We start from the raw sequence: 14,905 nt of genomic DNA on the forward strand, positions 1-14,905 counted from the left end.
TTATTATGGCATATACCTTCCTGGACTTCATCAGATTGCATGTATCCAGCAAAGTACTTACCATAATAAACAAGACTTTAGTTTTTGTTGCTGCAACAGACTAAGGTGGCTAAGCTGCAAGTTATGAATAGATGTCTGTTTAAGAAATTCCACGACAGTCTGGACTAGTCCTAGAACAACTAAGAACTTATTTTTATGGACAGCCCTACCTTCCAACATTTCCAGGAAAGACAGACTTAATGTGCATTCCAACATCCTTGCATTGAAATGCCAATGCAGTGTGAGTTCTTTTGGTTCGAAGTATTAGAGAAATATGACTGATAAAATGCAAATAAGATGCAAAATATTTCTCAACAAGGTGCCCAACTGGAAGACTGAGCCCTGCATGGTGCAATTCTTAGCACATTGGTAAGGCAGTAAGCTCCACTGAGCACAAGTGAAGTTGCATAGAGTTACAACTCTTAATGGCCATATCCATGTATTGATATGCATGCATACCAGAAACAGAATGCCTCTACTTGAGTGGCGGTGGAACCATGACAAAATGGTAACTCTCCTAAACTGTTATTGCTAGAGTTGCCATTAGCAGAGTGTTCCCCTTCCCCTCAAAAAGGTCTGGAAAATTTGCACTGCAAACACACCATTTATTTTTCTGAAGATAAATGTTGGCAAGAGAACTGTAGCATTTGCTTCAACAAGCTGTTCTAATTCTTGCAGAGTGTGCTGAATTTTTTAAAGTTGTAAAATAATGATAAAATAACAGAAGTACAGCAAGCTGTGTGCACATCTTGTGCACAATCTGAATCACATTTGCAATTCGCATGAGCACTAGTGAATAAAGCTTGCTTAAAAAAAAAAAAAAGCAAAATCCCTGAGGTTTGCTCAGAGGCCTTCAAAAATGTGGAGTCCTCCAGTATTAGAGGAATTAAGGTTGGGGTCAGCAGAGTGGTCACTGGTGTCAGATGTTATCGGCTCATTCATTTCCTGCACAGGACAGCAGCCTTTTAAGTTCCGTGGAAGGTAGAAAACCCTCGCCAGCTAGGAACTTTCGCACCCTCCCTGGATCCCACCAACAAAAAATTAGCCAGAGAGGGAGAAGGCGCGCAAACCCAGCGGCAGTTCGGAAGAACACTCTGCAACCCGTTTGGGGAAATCCAGGGAATTCTGCTGAGGCGGGGGGGGGGGGGGAAGGCGTCGACCGAGCCCCCCGGACGGGAAGCATCCGAAAGGCGCCTCTCCAACGGGCTGGGTTGACAAATGCCCCCTCCCCGCACCGCCCTGCCCAGGGCGCCGCTCCCCCAATTTCCGGTTTCCCTTCCCCGCCCATCCTGCCCAAGTCACGCTTCCCCGGCGGAGCGCGTGTTGCCGCCGCGCGGAGGAAGCGTCGACGCTCGCCTCGCAGCTCAGGTGCCGCGGCGGCGGGAAGCGCGGCTGGGTGGCCCCTCGGGCGCCGGGGCCACCCGGCCGACGCGCTTCCTCGGCGCGCCCCTCGCGGAGCCCAGGTGGACCGCGCGTCCCCGCGCCCGTCTCTCTGCCCAGCAAATGCGGCACCTACCGGGGAACTCTTGGCCCGCTGATTTCGATTAAGAGCAGACCCGGGGAGGGGAGGGGGCTGCCCAGTGTGCGCGCCGTCCAGGAAGGCGGCGCTGCCCGCCCCCGTAGGCTGCAGGCGAGCCGGAGGGTCCTCACGGACGCTTAGCCTGCGAACCTGGCCGAATTGCAAAGCCGAGACTTGCCGGCGCCCAGAAAAGCCTGCTTTCCTTGGGAAGAACTTCCGGACACCCTTTGCATCAGCAGAAGTTGCTTCAGATCACTCTCGTAGCAGCAACATCCTGATGCCAGCTAGGTTCGGGAAGGAAAATAATCGGTACGTGCTCAGAGGATCTCTTCACATTGCGTCACTCACTCCGGATTTAGGTCTTGCAGCCCCGGACTACCTTTCGAACCAGCCAGCCCTTGCTTTCCCGTCCTCAGCCTTCCCTGAGCGACTGATGAGGTGCTCCAGTAAATGCCACTTCGCTCTTACTCCTTTCGCGGTTATTCCCTACCCGCGCCTATTTCTTCTCACGTGGTGGCAACATAAACGCTAGGTATTTTTATAACGGTACCATCGAATATTTCCAGAACGGACAACCTTTGCAACATGTTCTTAAACGGCCTTCCCCGGCTTAATTAATCCGGAATAAAACACGACCGAGCACCGGATGGATCCATCCCCAAAAGCCCTGAAAGCCCGTTTCGCAGCCTGGTCGCTCGAGTGCGCGCGCGGCTGCAAGTGTGCAAGAGCTCATTCGGGTTAATGATTTTGGAAAGCCCGGACCTCGTCCTTGCTTGTCAAGAAGAGGCTGAAATTATATGAATTAATACGTAGTTCCGCGGCAGTTCTGATGCTGAAAGAGGAAACAGCTTATTTCTCCCATGACAGACGGGGGAGGCAATTTGAATACCGCAGGGAGAGCTAATTTGTGGCTGTCCGTTGTGAGAACGCCTGAGGCAAGTTACAGAAATGGAACATTAAATTTACTGGCGTTTAAGCTCTACTACATTCACATCAGATTTACTAATAAACCGACAAACAGGTGTTGCGTGAAGTTATTGGGTACCATCCCGGGAAAAAGTTTTGGCGTGACGTAAAAAAGAGACACAACGGAAGTTAAGAATAACTGTCCCTGATCTAGAATAATCTTACTTTGTTTGGGTTATCTCCCGCGTCCCCTCTTGCAAATATACTGAAAAGGCTAGCATTTGAAACCCTCTCGACCTTTTCCCTAACGACTCTTCTCGAAACATGACCTGCACAGGGTTTGTTTTACACTTTTATACGGGCGTTTGAAGGTGCCCGGCTTTCCATATTACTAAAGACCAGACTTATTTTAATCGGGAAAGGGCAATCCTATGCAGGTTTAGACAGAAAAGTCCTACAACTCCCAGCATTCCTAGAAGCCATGCTGGCTGGGGCATGCTGGGATTTGTAGGACTTTTTCCCGTCCAAACATGCCTAGGATCGCACTGTAAACGAATCCATTCATCGCAGTGAGTAAGAGGCACAGAAACTACATGGTTCTGCGCGGCTCCTCTTTCCTAGCGGGGAACTGCCTGTTACCTTGCTTATAAAATGGCGCCACGACGACCTAACTCTAATAAGCCGCTCCGAGGATCGAGGCCATTTAGGAGCGCCGTTTTCGTGTTTTCTTCCTATTCGACAGACAATAACCCAACCATGATTCTCTGGGAATGCAGGGAAGCACATGGGGAAAAGAAATTACTCCCGTTCAGCAGCTTCCTCTCTGAACCATTCCAACATAAAAACACAGAAATGCATCTGTCCGAGGGTAAAGCTACAACGCCCCTCAGGTATCGACTCCCACAGACTTCCAGAGGGAAGGGGGAGGGACAGATGTACGCATTCGTTGCAACAACAGCCTTGCAGCACCGGAAAACGTAAGATATTTTTTGGGTATAGCCTTTTGTGCATCAGAATCCTCTCCATCCCATTAATACGAGTTGCACTCAAATTGTTTCCTTGTTTCTGCAGGAGTAAGTCAATAGGATCCCAAGTAAGAATACTAACGCTTATGGGCTTCTATATGGATTAGATTTTCAAAGAACAGTAATATTATCAATACTACTCATGTTTGTGCTGATTGATTGCAAATAACTGCTATGCTATGTAACCTTTGTAGGTATGGCATGTTTCAATAGAAAAAGGATTTCCAAGCCCTACAAGAAATTTCACTCTTGCATTTTACGTGTGTACCTCTCGAAAGGTCCCCAAACCCACACCCAGCTCCGCGGAAGTGTCGTATTTCAAATGCATGCAATGATAGTTCAGCGCCCCACAAGCCGCGCTAATCTGTTAGAGCAAACGGAGGAGACACCTTTATATAATAGCGAACGCTTTTTCACCAGCTGGAACTGATGGTCCTTATAAAGAAAAGGCGCAAGGCACAGCATAGCCAAATCCCGCCTTTGACCTGCACTTTTTAAAATGAGGAAGGGATCGCTCCGAGTACATAATTCCCTGCGTTGTATATAATATTGGAAGGTCTCATGTTGCAACTTAATTAACAATATTTTATCTATACTAGAAATAGGCACTTGGAGGTTCCGCTTCTTTCAGTAATGTGAAAGCTAGAATTTTACAACGCTATGCCTTGTTTCTTTTTACACCTTGTGGTATCAAGGAGAAATCAAATGCTTTACTATGCAATCCGATAGACGTCTGCTCCAAAGCAAGTCCTACTGAGTTCAGAGTGTTACTCCCAAGAAACGAGTAGATGTAGGCTGCTATCCTGTGCATGCTTACCAAGCCTAAGTCCAACTGGACTAACTCAAACATGCATCGGATCTGGCTGTTAGGCTAAAGACGACTGGGAGAAGAAACTTGAGAAACACGTGCCAAATATTAAGCGCTGCTGTTCATGGAGCAACACTGCAGGTATGGCTAAGCCAAAACGTAACCTCACAGAATATCGATCGCCTTGCAACATTTTTTTCACTGCTGCCTGTTGCCAGAAATCGTGTACATTCGTATCTATGAGCCACACTGAAGATAGATGCAATCCTTCAGTTTCAGTGGGCAGCTCTTAACTTGGGGGCACTAGGACACGTTGACCACTCGGACCCCGACGGGGGCTGCCCTTGCATCCATCGGCAGCTTTTTACTGGTGGATTTGTAAGCGGGGGAAGAAGCACTTTCAGTAGTGAGCGATTTAAGGAGACTCACAGTCCAGGCTTCGAAGCCTGCAATTCTAGACCTTAGTTGGGGGCAAATTTCATGGAAATAAACTAGACATGCTTCGGAGTAAACTGTTAATGGCGTGCTGCCAGTATTAAGAATGCAAGCTTACAGAACGCCCATGCTATGCTTTATTAGGCTTACTCTCAGGTAAGCAGATACAGAGCTGCAGCGTTTGAATGGAAAGCTGGCTAGCCATGGAATTCTTTGCATTTATTGGCCAATAAATTCTTAAAATAGATGGACGAGAATGAGTTTGGCCCTTTAAACTTGTTCTGAGAAGAGCGTAATCAAGGGAGGGGCGCCTCCTCCACCGAGTGGGAAGAGCGTAGTTTTTCGCAGCTATCGGTACATTCCCACCGGAAAGTGTGGTGAGCTTTAAAGTCACTGTACAAACGGGAGGTTGGAGAAGAAAGGCAACGAGAAAGATGATTTATAGATCGTTCTCCTTCCAGCAACTGTGAAGCTGAAAGCCTTGCCTTTCCTTTTTCAAACGCGCCAGCATACAGGTGAAAGCCAGCTCTTCTCTTTGTAAGGACTGCTCAAAGGCAAGTTGTAGGCATGCACACACAGATATGCGAGAAATGTGTGTGTTGTCCATGTCAAACATCTTTAGGAGGTTTTAATTTTGCAATGGATGTGAGTTAATCTATTTAAATATATCTAATTAATATCTTAGGAAAAGAGTAGTTTTCACTATGTGCTTCAGAAGCACTTTAACAATGTTGAGTTGTTCCTGTGTCCAAGACCTCTGCTCCACAGAAGGTTATCTGGCAGAGAGGACCGAATTAAATTTGGCAGCTACTAATCAAACAGTAGCCCCTGGAACACAGTTCCTTAGAGATGCAAAGGGCAACCTCTGGAATTGAGAATCTAAAAGTAAAGCATTGCCAGTTCGACCTCCCAGCTTTCTCAGTTCTTTCTCCACCCTGAATTCCTTAAAAGTGTAATAGAAAAGAAAATCAAAGGAGGACATGGAAAAAGCTCTTAAGAGCTATGTGCAAAATAGATGAGACCATGGTGTTAGGATAGCTCTTCAAACTAATCAGAAGGATGTTTCAGAAGTGAATCATGGCACCTACCTCTGGTTCCTCCACTTAAAATCCCCCAGCCCAAGCAGTATAAATCTCTACAAGCCACAATTAACTGTTTTTATGTTGCATGTTATTAATACTAAAGTTCAGAATTTGCTTTAATATCCTTTGAAACAACTGCAGCTGTCAAAATGCCCTGAATGAGAATCTTTCAAACTTCTTCCAAGTTACTTTGTTTTGCACCCCTTGTTGTGTTTCTACCAAGACAATGGCACTCAAAGTGACTCAAAATAATGCATAAAACTTGATTAAAACAATAAAGATACTTTACAATACAACAAAAGCAAAGTAATAGAATAAAAGTAGCACCCAATGACCTTACATGTTGAAAGTTCTGCCTGCAGGTCTTTGTCTGCTGAAAGCATCCCATGAGGAGGAGCCTCACAGCCTGGGAGTGGCCACCAAGAAGGCCCTCTCTCAAGTTGCTGCCAAAACCATTTCTGAAAGTGGCAGTATCAAAAGAAGTGCCTCTCCCAAGAATCTTATGACATGACCTTAGATTTATGGAACACCACCTCTCCACACCCTCTGGGGGAAGTGTAGGAGAATGCAAAGATTTGAAGGGGAAAGGCAGAATAGTTAAATGTATTCAATAGGTGGTGTAGTCAGCAGGTGAAAAATCTGGATCCAACCCATGATTAATGAAGCCCTTATTATGGCACTGGACTATAGAAGTTAATGTTCTTCATTTAGAAGTAAGTTGCTTTGGATTCAGATGCCACTTAAATTCAAGAAGGCTGTATTGAAGCCTTGATAAATCAGTGTATATTTTAATTCACCCATTCCTCAGGAACACTCAGCCCTACTTATTTAGAAAGGAGATTTACCCCTTGCAATTTCAGTCACATAAAGGACAACAAGACAGACACAAAGTGCGGAGGGGAGAACAAGCAGCACTAACCTGGACCTGAAGAGACTTTCCAGAATGATTTCATAGTCTTCTGAGGCACCTAGAAATCAGAGAGCTGCAGTCACTACTATGTTAATTCTAACAGAGCACTGTATTTAATTATCTCTTCTCCAGTTTAATGGCTCATTAGAAGGCCATAAAATGCCAGCTCTTGACTCTATGAAGTGACCTGTAAACTTTTTAACAGGTTGAGACTTACCTAGCTCATGCAATCACAATTAGATAATCAGGTGGTGTTCTAATCAGTCTAATGCACAGAGGGGAAGGAGTCTTCCACATTTTTATGATAGCATTTGTCCTGTAATTGGTTTCCTCCACAAGTGAGTTACCTCATGGTAACTGGATAGCATAATGCATTATTCACTTAATAAATGCAGAAAGGGCTCAATGTCTTCTGGTTTCTGGATTTATCATTCACACACAGCACAGTATGCAATATAAATTTATTTATTGGGCCACATTCATGACAAACTTGAAATATCTTGGAATGCCTTCTGGCCATGTTAAAAGAAAACCTGCAATATTAATATGTTTCTGGCACAGGACACATTTCTTTCCTAGAAAAGAAACTTCTACCTGCCAAGGTGTCCACCTATAGAGGAATACACAGCCTTAAGAAGCGAAGTTGCTTGGATGAAGTGAATGTGTCATATTTCATGGAATTGGCTTTTCTGTTCAGTGCCTGTACATTGAGAAAAGCCAATGTTGCCTGGGGTGTTCAAGTAGATTAAGTTACACCCCAAGGAGCCTTCTCTTTATTTTCTAGACTGTACAGTAGGTGCCAATGGCTATAAGCTTGTCCCTGATTATAATGGTTAATATTTTAAGTAACTCGGGCCTAAAGCACTTTTCTTGTGTCCTTCTAAAAAGCCTTCTTTCAGCTATTCCCCATGGTAGACACTCTACATTAAAAAAAAGCAACAGAAATGGAATGAAACTTTCTGGAATTTCTGTACTAAAATTCAATATTCCAGTAAATCTTTCCTAAGAACTATAATTCTGTATAAGTACATTTTAACAGTTTGAATTTATAATTAAAAAATTAGGATGGAATTCTATCTTGGGATAAAGAACTGTTACATACAGACAAATATTCATACAAATATAACTAGATGTCAGCATATTGCACTGTATTAATGCAACAGAACTTTTATTTCTTATAGATCACAGCATATTTCAGCATACCCCATATTTCAGGTATATAACAGTTGATGAGCAAATGCTGTCCCTCATTCTTCATCAAATAGTAAAAGACCAGGGTCGCCACATTATGGTGTATATCTTCAGATTCTTAAATACTTTGAGGGACATTTTTTATGACTATTATAATTAGTCTTATAGCCAAAAAGGTCAATTCATCTTCACTGGATAACATTTACAAATTGAACATAACAATAATCAGGTTCTACTATGAATTATATAAAACAAATTCTTACTTCTCATGAAATAGTTGCTTCATTTAGCAGTTTCAAGTCTGCCTTTCCATATTCAAGAGTGAGCTACGATATCAAGATAGAAAATTGTCAAAGAATATATACTTCATGTTGGTTTAGGGGTTGCTTATTTGTATTAATTATGAGTAACCCTCCCAAAGTCATCACCAGAGGATAAATGCAGCCCCCTGGGATACTGATTTTACTAAATGTCATCTCAGTCTTCTTGCCAGGGCAATCTCTACCTGCTCTGTTGCACCTGCATTATGTTTGGTGTTGCATGTATCATACAGATCAATAGGCTAGCCTAATCCCCAGCACTAGCAAGTCAATATTGAACTTAGGGGAGAAAAGAGTTGGCAAGAGCAGAGTCCTTGATCTTCTGAGAGCACATACAATGGATTGGTTCTACTGCAATTTTGACCTGTTTCTCAGATCTTGTGATAATTGCTCACATAAATTAACAACCTAGGAAGAATAACAGAACATAATTCTTGATTGTCTTATTGGCAATGCAGTACTAGGCAGCATATATTTATCTTTTCTTGAAACAATTTCAGGCATTATACTATTTATTTAAAAATAGAATATAAGTAAATAAACAGCAAAGCAAGCAAAGTAACATTTTCTTTTTTGGGTACACTAGACAATGCCTGCAAAGACAAGAGATGATCATGTTGGCTATAAATTTGGTATGACTATTTGCTTTTAACTCATTATCACTAATACAGAATTGATGCAGCAAATCATTTCACTTACAGTTTGACAAAGAACAGTCAAGCATAACCTTAAATCCTGTCATATGTTTAAACTCTTTGCTACTTCAAATTATATAGGCTTGTATAACGAAGTATGTAAATAGCACTAGAAAACAGAAATTTACATATAATATTCTGAAAGAAAACTGTCAGTCATTGTCTTTTATATGAAATGACATGTGTAAAACAGTAAAATTACATTATTGTTTAAGAGTTGTTTATGAGACCAGTCTTAAAATTTCATTCAAGTATTTCAGAAAACTTTAAAACTTTTCAACCATCACTAAAAGTAAAAAAAAGCTTTTTAACTTTTAAAAACTTTAAGTCAATTAGGAGACAAAAGTAGAAGTATTCTTAATATATCACCAGGTCTCTAAGAAATATGAAACAATCTATATTTTACATTACATTTTTGTTGTATTTGTCTTGCTGTTTAGTTCTTTTCAGTCATATTCCTGTTTGGAAAAATGTCAATTTATCTATTTTAAAAAGTTTTCAGTATTTTCATTATTCGCATTAATACAATTTTCACTGTATAATTATAGTAAAATCTTAAAGTTTTTATGAAACACATTTCTCTGATAAGTAATCTCAGTACTTGTGTTAAGAAGAACTGAAATCATACAGATGTATTCAGGTGTTTAAAATAAACAAAAGCTATAATAAATATTTAAAATAATATGCATGGAAATAATATTTGTAGCCATACCTTTTATAGCCATACAAAAGTGTATTCTAATTAATGACAGGACTATAGCTTTAAGAGTCTTTAGTAATTTAGTGAAGGAACTGTGTAACTGAACATATCATTATTTTTAGCTATTTTCTGTTTCAAAGTAGCAAGTTTTTTGAAGCAATCTTAGATGTGAAGGAATAATCAAATTGGTTTCCTGTCAAGATGATATTTAAGATACAATCCACTGAAACATTTAGATGATCAGTGAACACTCCTATAGTGTAGGGTTCAATCAATCCTAAATGCAATTGCTTTCAACAGCATGAACATTATATACATTCTTAGCATTCCCATTAATTCTTAATTTTAATACAACTTAAACATATTCAGTTTGGCTGAATTGTGTCCTTTATCTTTACTTGCTCATATTAGAATGCCTATCTTTCTATATGTGAGATTTTCCCACTTAATTTAATTAGGTTACAGTTTTCTGCTATATTTCTTTTGGTTTATGTGAGAACAAGATATGACTACTTCTGCTTCTTGTTGAGATAGCAAAATCATTTGGACAGATTTAAGCAAAATGAAGTTACAGTCTGCATTTATGCAAGATTAGTACACCAATTCATTATAAATTCATTAACATCATTATGTATAATGTCAAACACAATTTGCTACTGATGGCAAAAGATCCATATCTTGTCCCTGTACCAGTGCCAATGAGATTACTGATACCACTGGAACCAAAGAGAGTAATGCAGTTTCATTCCTAAAAGCAATGTTTCTATTCTATTTTATTATATAGGTTACTTCAATTGTAGCCTTCCATTCTCCACAGAATCAATCCAGTTTTCATTTATTTAAAGAGAAGCAAACACTGGATTCAAATGTATCACTGTTAAAAGTCACAAATCTAAAATGCTACATTCAAGTAGAATTTACTGGTCAAACACATTCTCCACTATGTTTCAATGCTGTTTGTAATAGCCACCTGAATATCTTGGCCACAAATTAACACGAACAAAAACCTTGATTTCACACTTTCTGTATTTTTTTTAAATAGCTGTTGAATTACATTTAACAGTGTTACCAATTCATTCTACATTTATAATAGGGTCTATTTACTGCATTTAGTTTCCATCTGATTTTTCTAAGAAGAAAGCAAACAACCAGTTTTCCTTTAGTCCACAGGATGGTCTCAGTGAGACAAATTATTAATAAGAAAGAAAGAATATTAGTAAACAGATCAAAATTTACCTAATATGCATCACCATTTAAATATTAACATATAAAAACGATTTCAGATTTCATCAGCAATATATGAAAACATCTAAAGATTTCTGAGACTAATCAAGTTATCAGTCGAATTCAACTTAAGTAAAGCAATTATGTACAATTTTTGAAAACTGATTCCTATATTGGTCTTCCTATTTGCCTGTTATGAAGTTTCAAGCAATGCTAAAATGTGCAAACAAAATGTGGAAACATGTTTCTTATGTACAAAATCTAGTTTGCAGTCAATTGTCTATTAAATTATAAATAGTAATAGATATAACAACTACCAGTCTTCTAGTGAGACCCTGAGCACACCCACTAGTGAGTAAGCCTCACAGAACACAGTGGGACTTGTCAGAGAACTTGCATAGTGTTGTAATGCAAACTTGCTTAGCTTTATACTACCTCTAAAAAGTTTAAACTTTTTTCATAATTTGTGTGTAATTATTAGTATAGTGAAAAAATTCTATATATTATAGGAAGGTAATTCTACTATTTTTAACTTAGTAACCATGTATTTATATGACAAATTCTATAATAGTACTATCTGAAGAATGAACTAGTAAGTTTATATTCAATATCAGCAAAGTCTTAATATCCTAGCACTTAGATATTGTTATATATATTAATGTTTTACTATAGAGAAGTAGATGGCTAAGAACCACTTACTAATCTGTAGTTATATTTTTGGTAAGAGTGGTAATAACTATAAAGATATAGCATATAAATAAAGGATTAAGTTCTCTTCATTTAGCTATATTTTCATATCAACCAAAAATATCAAAAAGTAAACATATGTGCTGTTTTACCTTTGCATAAGTTAGTATTTCCTAGCTTCCAAACTGCAGAAATGTGTTCTTCCTAATGATTAAAAATTCAAAAGATTTTTCATGCATATTTTTCTCTACAAACTTTTATAAGAAAGATCTATATCCTTACACACTTTTTCAAGTTTGGTGTCTGGGGGTTTTACTGAACCAAGGATTTCACATTGTTTTGTGATCATGTTTAATTTGTTAATAAAGCTAGTATATGAAAACTAAAGGTGATAAATTTTTGATGTATTTTAAAGTTTAGAAAACAACTTAGGACAACTTAGGCTGCTTATTATAATTCAATAATTACATTATTTTATTTGGAGAAAAATAGCAAATTTGAAAGATGCAGCAGTGTGTCTTTTAAAGAAAAAATGAATTCTGTGGCATTTGAAGACTAAGAGATTTATTGAAACTTAAGCCTTTTTTTCCTTAACTATTGCCTATTTCAGTAATGAAACATTTAATTACTATGAATTGGTTGAAGGAAGACAAGTCAGAGCTAAAACAACAGTAACAAAGAAATCCTTTAGTTTTAAAACAAGAAAGCCTCTTGTTTTAGTGTTAGTATACTAAATTTGAGGTAGCAAGATTTACTTGAACCCCCTGTTCTAACTGTAAGATATTGTGGCAATACATGCGCTATAATATATAAATCCAGGAAGACAATTACATGGCATGATCACATGAAGAAAAGAGTTACCTATTTAGATAGAGGAGATATGAAGTTAAACACACATATGCATGCTTATTTATTGTTGCAGTACAAGCCACCCAAATTCATTACTTTTAGCCAAATTGTAAATAACTCTTGCTTGAGAAACTGTTAACCTGTATTTGTCAGTTAAGACTAACATTACATGTCCCTTTTGTATAGTTGAGCTTTTGTTCAGTCATGAGGCAAAGTTAAAAACCGATTGCTTGAAAATGAGCTGTGTGACCTTTGTCTTGGTTCATCACCTTTGGCCTTTAATTTGAAGATCCTGCACATCAATTCATTCTATTTTTAGAAACAAGATTCCAAGAAGTCTTGTATTAATAATTCATATTTTATAACAAGAAAGAAATGTAAAATCAAATTAAAACGAATAACTACAGAGGTGGTGTGGTTGTTGTGGTTTTCATACAACTCTGCTTATTTTAGAGTTTTCCCACTTACATATAGATATATAGAGGCAAAATTAAATGAGTTGCAATGTGAACTACTTGATTCCTTCAATTTAAACTACTCTATTATTCTTGCAGTACAATGGTTCTGAAATGTTTATTCTAATCAGAAAGCTTGATGTTTGCTTGCATGATGACCTTTTAAAATCTCAACATAGAAAAGCTATGATTCATAGCTATAATCTTTTTAATGGGATGATTCAAACCCTTTAAAAGCGGCCATTCTTAAATGTGAATATGGATGGGACACAGAATTCAAGTGTAGCAGGCAAGTGGCTTTGTCATTTGCAAAAGCAGCCATATGCTATTTGTGAAGATTATACAACGAATGAGAATAAAACAAAAAAGAGCTCCTTATGCCAACAGTTCTGGCATTTCAGAACTTGAGGGTATTTTCAATTAGATTTAATCATGATCAAGATGGCCGTCTTGCTTCAGCACTTCGGTCAGCGACATCACATAGCGTCATTCTATAGGAGGAGCTACTGTGCACTATTACACTGCAATATTTCTGAAGACTTAACTCACTTAAGCAAAGCAAGTTTAATAATAAATATTATACATTCACATGATACATTAAAACTGCAACAATGTTTCTGCTGAATGAGTTGGGAATTATGACTGAGCAGTTTAAAATGGTCCCAGAAGCAGCCTTCCAGTTATAAATACATTACACATTAAGATGCTCTGGTATGCATTCAAAGAATCAGGCAAAATTATGTTTTAAGCCATAATTTTTAAGGAAGGTACATGAAAACCATTATTCAAAGTGAAGCATGAAGAAAATGTGGTAGCGTTTAGCCTTAATTTTCTATCCAAGGAGTCTGCTCTGATGATGCTGCTTAGAAGGAGAACAGTGCATTCCACCAATACCCACAGCAATTATGTTTTGGTTTCTGACAGAGGCTATTTTTCTTTGTTCATTGAAACGCATCACCTTTTTAAATTGTGGTCCTTCAAGAGTGTTCTTGAATCTCTTGTTATGCGGCACTTTATAAACAAATCAAGGTACTAATTTCTTCAAATCTTTTCTCCACATGAAAGAATGATACTGAGTAGCAAAATGAGAGAAGCCTCTTTCTAGTCAACCAGTTCTTTCACAGTAAAAATATTACAGCCACATGTACAAGATCAGATAAGAATAGTATTTCCTTTGCACATTTGTGAAATTGACAATATATTTAAGGAACACTTTAACTCCCCGTTCTGAACTCAGTATCCAATAGTAATTCAATATCACAACAGCCATGTCTTTAAAAATGACAGTTAGCTTAAGGCTTTAAACACACACACACACACACACACACACACACACACACACACACGATCTGCCCCAGTGTCTTTAATGTGGTAGTACTATATTACATGTTATCAGTAACTAATACTCTACAGCCAATGGGCTTGCCTGATGCAAATGAATGTCTGCTTGATTGATATTTCAATAATTAAGTAGGACTGTTATTGACCCTATCTCTGTTTAGCTAATAAGAGCTGCACAGTTGTTTTCAAATGTGCCTAATTCAGAGAACAGTCCTTTAAGTTTGATTAATAACAATTATAGCTGTTTAGAAAGGGGAACATATTTGCTAAAAGGGCCAATACTTATATATTAAGCTCTGTCTACCTTTCAACAGGAAAAGGTATGCCATATGTTGAAGATAAACTCTGCTACATACTATTCACCATGTTAATATTATATACCCTTAAAATAAAGGTTAACATTTATTACTGTTATAGCAGAAGTCTTTGGAAATGTCAGCCTTAAGAAAATATTTATGGATTAATTTTGTTCTAAGCAATAATATCAACTTACCTCCATGGAACTTACTTTTGAATAGACATGTATAAGATTTTGTTATCAAAGGATTATACAAGATGGAAATGGGCTTTACGCAATTTTAATGGCTGGTGAACTTTCAATGACCATCTCCCAGGAGGCTGACAACCAAAATTGAAGTCAGCCTTGTTCAGAAGCCAGTGTTGTCAGAGAGAGTTATATCACCAATAATACTTGCAGCTAGAAAACTTTAAACTTGCAG

The sequence above is a fragment of the Varanus komodoensis genome, unplaced genomic scaffold (genome assembly GCF_004798865.1).
Source record: "Varanus komodoensis strain SLA01 unplaced genomic scaffold, ASM479886v1 scaffold1, whole genome shotgun sequence".
In the NCBI taxonomy this organism is placed as follows: domain Eukaryota; kingdom Metazoa; phylum Chordata; class Lepidosauria; order Squamata; family Varanidae; genus Varanus; species Varanus komodoensis.